The following is a 12,605-nucleotide window of genomic DNA, read 5'->3' on the forward strand; positions in this document are numbered from 1 at the left end:
CATTTAGTTACATGCTTACGCACTTGTATAGAGTATGTTTGGGTATTAGGGTAGTTAGAAAATCCATACAATTCCAAACTATTGCATTCTGTCTAATGAGGGTATATTGGCTGGCCGGATCAATACACAACAATTAGCCTCTGTCAGACTGATTAAACAATTGAAGTGAGTGAAGATGATTGTGGAGTGAAGATGTTTGGACTGAGACAGAGAGAGACCGAGAGAGAGAGATGCTAGACCTCAAACGACTCACTCGTCTGCTCTCTCACCACCATTCCATTGCTTTTCAGTCATCTATTCATCTGCTTCCCCTCCTTCTACCTCTCATTCACTCCTGGACTATGTTTGATTCATGCCAGAGATGATTCACACTCCACCATATCCGGCATGAGGGAACCCTCACTCTTCATCCATAATTCAGATCCCCTCGCTTTCTCTCGTTATGTGTGTATGTGTGTGTGTGTGTGTGTGTGCGCGCATCTCCATCCTCTCACACACTGCCTGTGTCTTGTGCAGCTGTCGATGCATCGGGTAGAAGATTGTGCCGTATATAAGAGGGGGATCTATGAAATCACACAGGTAAGAGAGAAATCCCTCGCTTTCTCTGCAAGTTCTCTATTTCAGAAGATAAATGAATATATTGATGGATTGGGATGTGGATTATGGATGTTTGAAGTTAGTGGAAAATATAGAAAGGCATGAGAGGGAATGAGATTGGGAGCTGTAGAGTGATTGAAAGTGGAAAAGAGATAAAGGGGTAATTTGATGGTTAGGGATGGGCGGCGCTCGATGTTGTCTCTCATGTGATGCATCGTGCAATTATAGCCACTCTGGGAAAGTTATATATATCGCTGCTCTCTAGTTTATGTGTGTGGCTGTGTGTTGCCATATGACTGTTTATTCATCTTCAAACACCAGTGAAGGCACTCATGCTATATTCATGGACTGTTGTGCCTTGTTCAGCTGGAGAGTGTGTGTGTACGGTGAGAACAGCTCAATAATGCAGTTACTTGAATGTAACACTTTTGCTGATGTACTTTTTTGAGACTATCACACAAGCATGGAATAATGCATAATAGGATGACAAATGTGTGTGTTGTTGTTGTGTGTAATGTATGTGTGTGTGTGTGGTCCTGGTATTCTTTACGTTATGGGGACCAAATGTCAACACAAGGATAGTAATGCCAATCATTTTCAACTTTTTGGGAGCTTTTTTGGTCCCCATGAGGAAGCAAACTTATAAAACATACAGAATTAAGTTTTCTGAAAATCTAAAAATGCAGAAAGCTTTGTGTGAGTAGTGTTTGTGTGTGGGTAGGTTTAGGTGTAGGGTTAGGGTTAGGCGATAGAAAATACATTAAAAATATATAAAAGCCATTAAACATATAAAAACCATTATGTCTATGTAATGTCCAAATAAAACACGGAAACCCAACGTTGTGTGAAAAAAATAAATAAAAACAAAATAAACCATAGCTCTGCCTGTAGGAAAGAAAAATCTCAGATATATGAGATGTTCCCCCAGAGAGCTACAGTATTAGATCAAATAGAGAGTCTTCTGAATCTTCTGCTTTCCTGCTGAGAAAAAGAAAAAAGTCATCTCACGTCTCATCTCGACATTGTCTCAGACGGTGCTCAGATTTGCCAAGATACCTTTTCTAACTCTTCTGAGACCAAATTATCTGAGTTTTACTGATGGAGTTATTTGTATAAAAGCTCTATTTGCTTGGTCTAATTTAAATTTGGAAAAAGCATATTAGACAATTTTGATACTTACAATGAAACTGAGAACTCAAGTCTCCAGATTTTCTGAATCTTTACAAAATATTTACTCAGCTCTTGGCAGTTCTTCTAATCAGCCAAGCTTTGCTGATTAGCTAAAAATGGACAAATATTGGCCAACGATAATTGATATTGATCAGTCTCAGTTCCACAAAGTGTTAATTATATTTAAAATAACAGCATATATATATATATTTGTCTTTACAAGCCAGCAATGTAGTGAACCTGTTACAGCATGTGCACATGTCTAAAGTTATCAGAAATTAAAAACATCCTGTGATTCAAAAATGTTTTTTCAGCTTTCAGTCTGGAACACACACAAACACACACACACACACAAACATGTATCAGTAGCTTCCTGTACAAAAGTGTAAAGCTTTGCGCTGAATGCAAGACTCTTTCCAGCTGACACCCCAGAGCTGATAAGCAACCTGACACAGCATTTTGTGCACTGGCTTAACATCGCACCTTATAACCATGACCATAAACACACCTCTGTAAACAGACCAAGGCAGCACAGATATTCATATTCTGCCTCACAGCAGAACAATCAACATTGGTGTGTAGTTCAAGAAAAGTACAGACGCTACGCAGATATAAATTAACAGCATATTTTTAGTAGCATGACAGTAGCTGTTTTCCAAATAATATATATTTTCTGTAAAAATCAAATAGTGTGTATGTGGTGGTGTTGTTGTTTTTCTATCACAGATGCAACTTTACAGTAGAGCATGTGACAGCAGTGAAACAAGCTGTAGTTTGAATAATTTTAGTGAACAGGTTTGAGAGAATACCATTTGTGTTTCTAGTAAAGCGTATCATTTTCACTATTGTTTTTGTGCTGTAGATAAATTTTCCAATTGCAAAAATTCTGTTCAAAGTTCCCTTAGATGTCTTCTACATTTTTCTTAACTTTTAGTGAAGTTAACTTCTTGTCAAAAGGGTAGCTTGACTGTAGTTGACTTTAAATCACAAGTAGCTTATCCTGGCAAGCTACGGTTTCAAAGGAGCTTCCTCAACACAGAGAACAACACAAAAGTCAGATGGAGTATAACATGCTGGATCCATTCCTCACAATTCTGCTCTATTGAAGTCATCTGCTGCACTTTGGGACCTGAAAAGCCTTGGTATTGTTTGAGAGAAAAACAGAGACAGAAGCATCTATCAAGAATGTGAGCTGTCTCTGGAAAAAGAGAAAGAGGAAGAAAAGATTGCTTTTCTGTCTGACTGTGTATCTTGTGAGCTTTCTGGCTTCAAGGGGAAGCAACTTGCTTTTAAAATGCCTTGAGTTAAGAGTAGGCATAAACCATGCTAATGATTAGGCCTTTATGGCCTGTGTGTGTGTGTGCATGCTGACCCACACTATTGTATTTGTCAGCCAAAGGCTCATGAATCACTCTTGTTGATTAAAACGCCTCTAGCATGCAGACTGTGATTATGCAGCTGCTTCCATTTCAACCCTAGAAAGAGAAAAAGCTATGCTAACCAAAGGCATTTCCTCAGATGCAAAGTTTAAAGTCAAACAAAACAGCATTCACAACTCATTTTATTAGAAAATCTGTTGCATTTTGCATTTCGTAGTGAAACTAGATATCCAGTGAGGGAAAATATAGGATGAGACTTTCGAGTTGTATTATTATCAGCTAAAAAAAAAAAAAGAAAAGAAGGTAATTTCAGGGACAGAGCATGATATTATATTTTGATCAAATACAGGCAAGCATTTTAAAACTTTATGCAGGACCAGTTTGGAATTAATTTTTATTTTATTTATTTATTTTTTGTAGGCAATCAGCTCATTCCTGTGTTGTGTTGTGTTAATATCTCGTGCTGGACCATTACACAATCGCTAAGCGACTTACTGAAGGCTAGTGTTTATGAAAACTAACTCAGAACTACACCAGTTAACCAAATTACTATCATGTATCATCTGCAATGATTTTTTTTTTTTATTCAGGCACATAATGAGAGGTCAACATTGTCCGGTTTTGAAAATGGGCAGCATGGCTTTTATACTTTCAAATGGCAAATCATTGGTTTTCAGGAACAAACAAACATGTTATTCACTCAGGGCCGGCCCAAGCCTTTATGGGGCCCTAAGCAGAATTTTATTTGGGGGTCCCTTGTTGTCACCAATACAAGTGATTATTGTCAATGCTTGATTATTCACTCACTTCATATCTAACTCACCCATCATCAGTTTTATTTGTTGTAGCTGTTGTTAATTACATCACACCAATGTTTTTACACTTCTGTGATTTTTAAATCAAAGCAGCAAGCCATCTGTGCATAGAAAAGACAACAGCTCTTAATCTATAACTAACTAATTGAGGTACTAAGCTGCAATTAGTACCAAGTTTTTTTATTTATTTATTATTTATTACCATATATATATATATATATATATATATATATATATATATATATATAGTACATTATAAAACAGTATGCAGTAGTAACGTATTGAGTGTAAATTATCATTTTTATTCAAATGATTTAATGTTTGTCACCTTATTGGGACAAGCCCTCCCTACACCTACCCTAACCCTACCCGATACCCGATACCGATTTTCTTATTTATTTTTTTATTATTTACTTAATTTTCATTGAAAACAAATACTTCTCTGATGTGATTTGAAATTTGAAAAGGGAGAAAAATATTTTGCCAAAAGGTGGATTAAAACCCTGGTCAATCGCATCAAAATATGCAAGTCACATGTTTTACCAACTCTGAAAAAAAAAAAAAAACAAGCCAATTCAAGTACTCTTGGGGTCCCCCTGGTGGCCACGGGGCCCTAAGCAGCTTCTTATTTCTCTTATACCTTGGGCCGGCTCTGTTTACTAGACACTAGACATTTTGCAATTTTATAAAATAATTTCTATATGTGTTCATTATGTGAATATCATGGGCTCATCGTGTTTTTAGGAGCAGCTTGTAGGTGGCACATGCACTGATATAATGAGGAAGTTGTGTGTCAAATAATGCTTTGCATGTGCATCACAGTGATTTTCTCTCAGGTATGTGATTGTTATTAATATATTTTTTATTATTTATTATTATTATTTTAAGTATTTAAAATTCTGTATATTAAGTGACTCTTCTATGTTTCATGTTTTTGGTTGAAACTTATTTGTAACTGATCATTAAATATCAGAAACAGAATATGACTGCAGACATTTAGTGTGTTTTGATGACACCTTCATTTACATTAGCGACCTGCATTCTGAAATATTAATCAGATGGTTTTTAAAAGCTGAGGTACAGTGCTGCTGATGGCCTTGGTTGGCACCAGGTTTTTCACAAAAGTCCCATGACTGTTTAAATTTGTTCTGCAATATATCAGGTTAAATCTAATCAAAGATAAATTAACATGTTATAGTTTAATTAGGGTGATTTCAGTCACATTTAATTAGATGTGAAGTACATTACAGTTTTTAAAGCTGTGCAGTTGCAGAAGTTCTATATCCGTTGCATCATTATCTTTTAATGCGTTGAAAGCTGTACTGATTTAATACACAGGTAGTTTGGACTGTAGTGTTGTGTGCTCATGAAATTTGTGATTTATATTTCATATATTTATGGAAGGTTTGAGAACGCCAAGGCCAAAGATATGAGTTGCTGTTCTATTCCAGTTAAACAACATCTTGATTGTTGCAGTGAAATAACATTTTGTACAATTGTGCATTCATGAGATATAATGAGTGATGCTTTCTGTGGTTCAGATATTTTATTCTGTTATCAGTGTTGTGATGCCTTGCAGCGAATGGATGCGTGCAAAATACATTATGACTCTTCTCATGAACACACACACACATACACACTGGGACTGAGCAATGTGCAGACTATTCACAATATATTTGCTATTATTTTGCATGTCATAATTGCGTAATACTTTTTTTATTTGCCAATTTTACATTTCTGAAAGATATATTACACTATTTGTGATGTGCCTATATATAGATGTAACTTGTGAATATATGTTAATAGCAAGAAATGTATAGGTGTTTCAGGAGTTAAATAGATTATTTAATTTTGAGTGCAATGGCTGTTTGTCTGAAATGATAAATAATCTGATTGACACCTAAAAAAAATAAAAATAAAATAAAATTGGTAATAAATTATAGTATTTACTACCTATATACTACATAGTATAGTAGTAAATTTGATAAGAAATATCTTCTTTTCTCAACTTCGTACCTGTCCACATTAAATCACCGACGGTTGATGTCGCTCATGTTGTTGGAAGTCATCATCTCTTATGGAAAATGAATGACTCTTAATTGCTTTGAATAGTGTGACCCCCTTGTAGGGACAATGTTAAAATGTGAAAAAGAACTGCCTATGCTCATGATTAATGATGCTTTAATATAACTGCTATTATTTGTGGGTAAAAAAAATGCCTTGAGATAATTAAGCAGAGACAGAGAACTGTAAAGTGACTGTTCACTTTGTTTCATCATTGGATGTCTTTATCACTGTCAGTAACAGAAACAGATATTGTTTATGCAGGTCTATCAGTGGCTGTACACACAAATAGCTCAAGAAGTTCGCACTAGTTTTTTTTTTCTGTAACTAGTAGATTGATGGAAAGAACACTTTGTTTCAGCATGTGTTTTCACACAGCGACAGAACTTATACACCTTGGACGGTTATTTTAAGAGTCATTATGTAGTTCATCAAAGAGCAGGAAAGCGACTTAACAGCTATTTCATGTGGAGCAAGGCTACAGACCATTTCTCATGAAATACAACCAGCTGATGATTTTTCTTTACTTGTTAAATATCTATCTGTCTGTCTGGTTTTTCATTTACTCACAGCTTTGTTTAGCCTTCATGTTTTATAATGAAGGATACACATTAGGTCATTCATGGCTGTTTGTATAATGTATAATAAATAATCATCCTCTTTTTACCATGGAGAATGATGGGAATTTTGTCACACAAATCTGGTTAAACACCCTATGGGCCCTATTTTAACGATCTGAAACGCAAGTGTCAAAGCGCGAAGCGCAAGTAACTTTGTGGGCGGGTCTCGTCGCTGTTGCTATTTTCCCGGCGGGATAAATGGCTCTTGCGCCCGGCGCAAATCTAAAATGGGTTGGTCTGAAGTAGCTTCATTATTCATAGGTGTGGTTTGGGCGTAACGTGAAATAAACCAATCAGAGCGTCATCCAACATTCCCTTTAAAAGCAGGTGCGCAAGTTCCATTATGGAGTCGATTTTTTTTCCTGGTTCTTGACGGACAAACCAATTTGTCAGATGTCCTTATATACATATATTTCTTGCCACTATTGGGCAAACAGGTCTAATCCTTAATTACTAGGCCTACAATTAGCCTGAATAATTTGTAAGCTAGATTTATGCCTATTTTTTCTATCTTCGTGGCACACCACAATGATTTCCGTCATCTCATGTGTTAATCTTTTTTTATTGTAACAATTTATGATTTGCAAAAATAACTGTTGCATCTGTGTAGATTACATGAGCAAAGTGTATGCGCGTTGTGCACGCTATACATTATGGTCAAGCATTCGCCCTTAAAATAGCATAATGAACAACGCGCAACGCGCCACTGACTTTAGACTAGGTTTTTTCTGGTCAGTGGCGCAATTGTTTAATGGAACAGCAAAATAGCACCAGGGATTGTTTGCGCCGGAACACACCTCCCTTTTTGCGCTGAACCGCCCAGGGAGCGCAAGTTCATTCCCTAGTTTAGCGACGTGCTTCTGTGGAGGGAAAAGCGCGCTTTGCGCGGGTGCAAAATAGGAATGACACATGCGTCGGTGTACAAAGTCAATTGCGCTGGGTGCAAGATAGGGCCCCATATGTGTAAGAAACAAAATGGTAACACTATCATTAACTTTCCAGGTGTTCGACTGTCAATAAAGAAGCATTCTAGCAACTAAACTGTGGAGGATTAATGTTGCTGTGCGACCCTAGCATTTGTACTGTAGTTTTACAATTATCAGCAAAGATACACCATTTTGAACACCTGTCACAGCAAACTTTGTTGAACAGGTTTTATGTATGTTGTTTAGGAACTTTAAATCATTGACTTTAAAACACATTTAATCTGTAAACCGACATTGTATTTATTGTAATTGTATTAATTGTAAATGCAATCATATTTTATTTTTACATTGATAAATGTGATGCCGTCCAGTTTCTGATCATGTTTTCATCGTTCATTTATTTGATGTGTTACTGGTGTTTCAGAAGTTTTAAACGGACAACTCCAAAGAATCATATCTTTGATTCTGTGCTTCATTTCCATCAGTGCTCACTGTTGACAGAAATCACACCCCAGTAAAATGCTTGAAAAACACGATTTTTTAAATAGATTGCATTCTTATATTTAAACATTTTGAAATTATTTGGTAACATTAGTTGTTTGGCTGAAATAATGAATCATCTGACTGAAAATTAAGCTCAAGTATAAATAACTCAGAAATGATATAAAACACTGTTATCGTTCATAACTTCTGGCGACAAATAGTGCAGACACTGAAATAAGATGATTATCATATGGAGTACAGTTTGAAAGGCTGCGCGGTCCCCTGTTTGCATATGGAGTAGCTTCAGACAGCATGCTAGTAGCTCTTGATCCAACAAAAACACACAATTATGCCAAAACTATAAAATAAAATATATAGTTTATGTGAACATTGTTTTAAGTTACAATGCTGTAATGTTGAATGGCTATAACTAATGGCTAAAATTTAGGTGAAAATGGATGTAATAAAGACATCAGTAGAAGCATCGGTGTAAAAAATACTGGACTTTGTTAGTAATAGGCTACTTTGTAAAGAGAAGCCATTAAACATATTTAAAATATACCACATTTAGGTGGTTTTTACATTAATTTGGAGGTTCAGTGTGATTAATTACAGAAAAATCTATTATTCATTCGTTTTTTTTTTTTTTTTTGACTAACATACATTATTAATGTTTTTATAGATTTAAGTGTTGGTAATATGTTGATTTTACTGCTGAATATGCATTTAAATTTTATTTCTAATTTTATAGGCCCCCCAAAAAGTGATCGGGATGGGCCCCTTGCCTAGGGAATACCCCTTGCCTAGAGCATCGCACCACATTTATCTCCTCAACTAACGTATCCTTTATGGAGGAGCTTCCTCAAAGACTCTAAGTGACCTAGCCAGCGGGAGCTGAGGAAACATGGGTGGGAATCTTTCAATGGTAATGCAACATGGAAGCAACTCAGCGTTAGGAACATAGCTAGCCATTTGGAATGAGTCAAATCCCACCTGTGCTTATTGTTTGCATAGATAGTTGCCCCGATATGGTTTTTGCATGACACATATTCAGTGTAAAGTAATGTGGTCAATATTTTAGATTCACAAAAACGTATTAAAATGCAATTATTCTCACTTATGCTTTCTGAGCCAAATAAAATCGTTTAGCTTGAGTGAAAGCAGATATGTGACCTGACCCAATCAATGCGATTGGCACCAGTAGGTTGTACAAATTTTTCAACACACATTAGCATAGAGCAGAAAATTGCATGAGAAAGAATATAGAGTCAGTTTTGGGTCTGTTGTAATTTTCTGCAAATTTGGTATTTTCCTAATACATGGGTTAATTTTATGCTGTTGAGGAAATATCTGCATTTGCCAAAAAAACGTTTTTCTTTTGTAGTGTTGTGCTTGAGACCTAGCGGCTTTGAAAAACATGTTTTTCTCCTCATGTAGCTTCTAGGAAGAACCTCCAGTGATCTGACACTTCATAGAGTGCAAAGTGACAGACGACAACAAAACCCATTTCATGAGACGTGTCAGAAATTTGATTTGACACATTTTATTTAATGTTTTATCCAAATGGCAGAAGAGCACTGAATGTAAAAACTCTCAACCTGTTGCAAACGATCCTTGAACACAAATTTACATGCAACAGTAAGTCTGGAAGTGGAACAAAAGAGTATTTTAGGCAAAAAGTACAAATCTGTCATTATTTATTCAACTTATGTCGTTCCAAACCTGTTTTTTCTACATAACTGCAAAATTTTATTCATTGGTAAAGTGCGAAACAATAAAAATGGGTTAACAAGTTAAAAAGTTTAATCATAAATAATTAAAGCATGTACCAATCATCTAAACATAATCAACATAAATACAACCTGAGCTCCTGAACAGCTTTAGAGCAGTGTTTTTAGTATCACTGAGGTATTTTTATAGTGATTTTAGTTTTGTATTTTCTGTCGTCAATTAAGTTTGGGTTAATGTTTCATAATTCTGTTGTGTGTTTTTGTCATTTTTAATAACTATTGTTTCTTTTTTTAATTTTTTTTAATTGTTTTTATTTTCTTATTTGGTGTATTTTATCTTGGTATAAAGTATACTTTAAAAATGTCCCTTAACATTTTCGTTTGAGGTAACTTTTTTTTTTTTTGGTCTTTTAGTTAACTATAATAATCCTGCTTTAGAGACTGTTATTAGCTTTCGGTGTTTATTATGTTTGAATCAGTTTAATTATCTTCATGATGCATTTTTTGTCATCTCTGATATTGTTGATGGAATGAAAAAAAAACTATTTTTAAGATTAACAAAGCAAGTTTCAAAGCAAAACACTTAATCTGCTGCATAAAAAAGTAGTTGGCATAATGTCTCGTTAATGTGCTAGTATACTAGTATAAACAGAATAACCTATAAATAACTGTCTGACAACTTCCAGAATAATTGAACTATAAATCATCTGTGGTGCATCAATAATTAAACTGTCCATCATGAATTGTTCCTTGTATATAAAATTCCAAATCTGTATTTTGGGTTAGCGTTATGAGTGATTAAGTCCACTCAATATTATGAGATTATTATGGGTTAGACAAGTCTTCACAAAAACAAAATAAATAAATTGTATGTGTGTGCAGACTGGTTGTGTTTTCCTGTGCTCGTCACTCTGCTTTATTCTTCCATTACATGTTTTTCAAAAAGGTCACGACACTTATAGTTGAATTTACCCTGTTACTTCATCACAGCCTTGTCACGCTTTACTCAGAAACTAGCCGCGAAGAGCATTTCACAAACACAGTCAGACACCAATCCTGAAGTCTCTCATAACAAGTTATTCTGTCCAACTCAACTGGCTCCTCTTCGTGCTTTGCATGCAGCTGAATTGATTAGGAAGAAGAATTAGTTTGCCTTCAGCAATAAATAAGAGAGAGTTTGTTTGACAAACGTTGTTTATTCTTTGAGCTCAGGAGAGAATGTAAAGCCTGCAGCTGTCAAACTGAGCTTGCGAGTGTGTGTGTGTGTGTGTGTGTTAAATCACCCTAATGGATGTACAAATTAGTTTCCCCAAAGCAATGTGACTAACCTACAAAAAAAAAAAAAAAAACTTATATTACTAGCATATTGGCTGTTCATTAGTACTTATAGAGCACAGTCAGCACATATTATTAACTCATTCATGACCAAATTCTAGATCACTTAACCCTACCAGTGCCTAAACATAACTATTCCACCAACTACTGTACTTACTGTGAACAAGCAGCACATTATTTACTTAGAGAAAACACTTCGTTAATAGTGAATGTGTTCCCTAATCTAATCTATCTGAAAGGGATACTGAAATTTCTCAGTGAATATTGTTTAAACACCATTTTCTTTTTTTAAACATGATTGTGAAATGTAAAGCTACCACATTGCTATTTAATATATAAAAAAAATATTAAATGTCTTGCAAATAATAATAATAATAATAATAATGTGAGATATTCTGTTACTGACTGTGATATGAAACTATTCACAACATGAACGAGTGTGATTCTGTTGTTACCACAGACATTTACTTTATTGCACTCTTAAAAATAGGGTTCTTTATTGCCTATGATGGTTCCATGAAGAACCTTTCAGATCATCAGAACCTTTCCACTGGACAACAGATTCTTTATAGTGGAAAAATGATCTTAGAATTATTAAAATGCTTTCCACAATGAGACGATAATTGATCTTTTGAGAACTGTTAACTGAAAGATTGGATTCTGGAATGGAGAAACACATGATAATAGAGTACAGTATGTGCTGACCTAGTTCATACATTTAACATTTCTCTTTTATATGACTTTAGTGCACAAGAAATGTTGCAAGTAAGACTTCTGCTGGTTGGGGAATTTATGGTCATGATATTGCTGAATCATTTGTTTGCAGTAGGGCCATTGGTCTTGCTGACTCATGGTAATATGTCTGTGTTAGGAGCTGAATATGGTGCTCAGATGATTCCATACAGGGGGAGCAGAGCCCTGAGACCATCAAAAACATGATAAGGCTGTTCTTGGTGGAGAAACCTTGAGCTTGAGTTGATTTGGGTGGACAGATTATAGATTTTTTTTATACACATTCTGGATGGGGCCAGACCTGCTCATGTGGTGGTGGTTTACCATCAAACCTGTAAAGATGGCCAAATCGATTTCAGTGTTTGTTCTAGCTATTGCCATTTTGTTCACTTCAGTGTTTTGTCAAAGAGTGTTTTTGACTGACAGCTGTTTGATTTGCCCCAAAAAAAACTGCTGTCCATCCCCTCCAAGTAATCTGACTCTCTTTTACCGTTTACAGAGCTGATGGCTGTCCCAGAGAAAGCTATTTCAATTATATCTGTCAGGCAATAGGGACGTATTATGTGTGGTATAATAAATAAAAAAATAGCTTTCAGCTCCTATAAGTCTTCAAACTTCATGCTGTTGCCATGCAAATCTACAAAACAAGAAGACGAAAAATCTTTCTTTATCACCACTGCACAACCAGAGCTGTTAGTCTACTACTTTAACACCATGTCACCAGAGAAAAGCGCCATGAACTTTAGCTCTTACG

The 12,605-nt window shown here is 35.4% G+C and overlaps 1 protein-coding gene across 1 annotated transcript in view; it reads left to right on the top strand.

Annotated features, from left to right (window-relative positions):
• The first annotated feature begins 499 nt into the window (after positions 1–499).
• The window catches only part of LOC132121681 (cadherin-18-like), a 214,639-nt gene continuing 202,533 nt past the window's right edge, over positions 500–12,605 (top strand). The window contains exon 1 of the mRNA XM_059531347.1: positions 500–579. The gene's annotated coding sequence lies outside the window, so the exon portion shown is untranslated. The remainder of the gene's footprint in view (positions 580–12,605) is intronic.

The sequence above is a fragment of the Carassius carassius genome, chromosome 39, assembly GCF_963082965.1.
Source record: "Carassius carassius chromosome 39, fCarCar2.1, whole genome shotgun sequence".
Classification (NCBI taxonomy): Eukaryota; Metazoa; Chordata; class Actinopteri; order Cypriniformes; family Cyprinidae; genus Carassius; species Carassius carassius.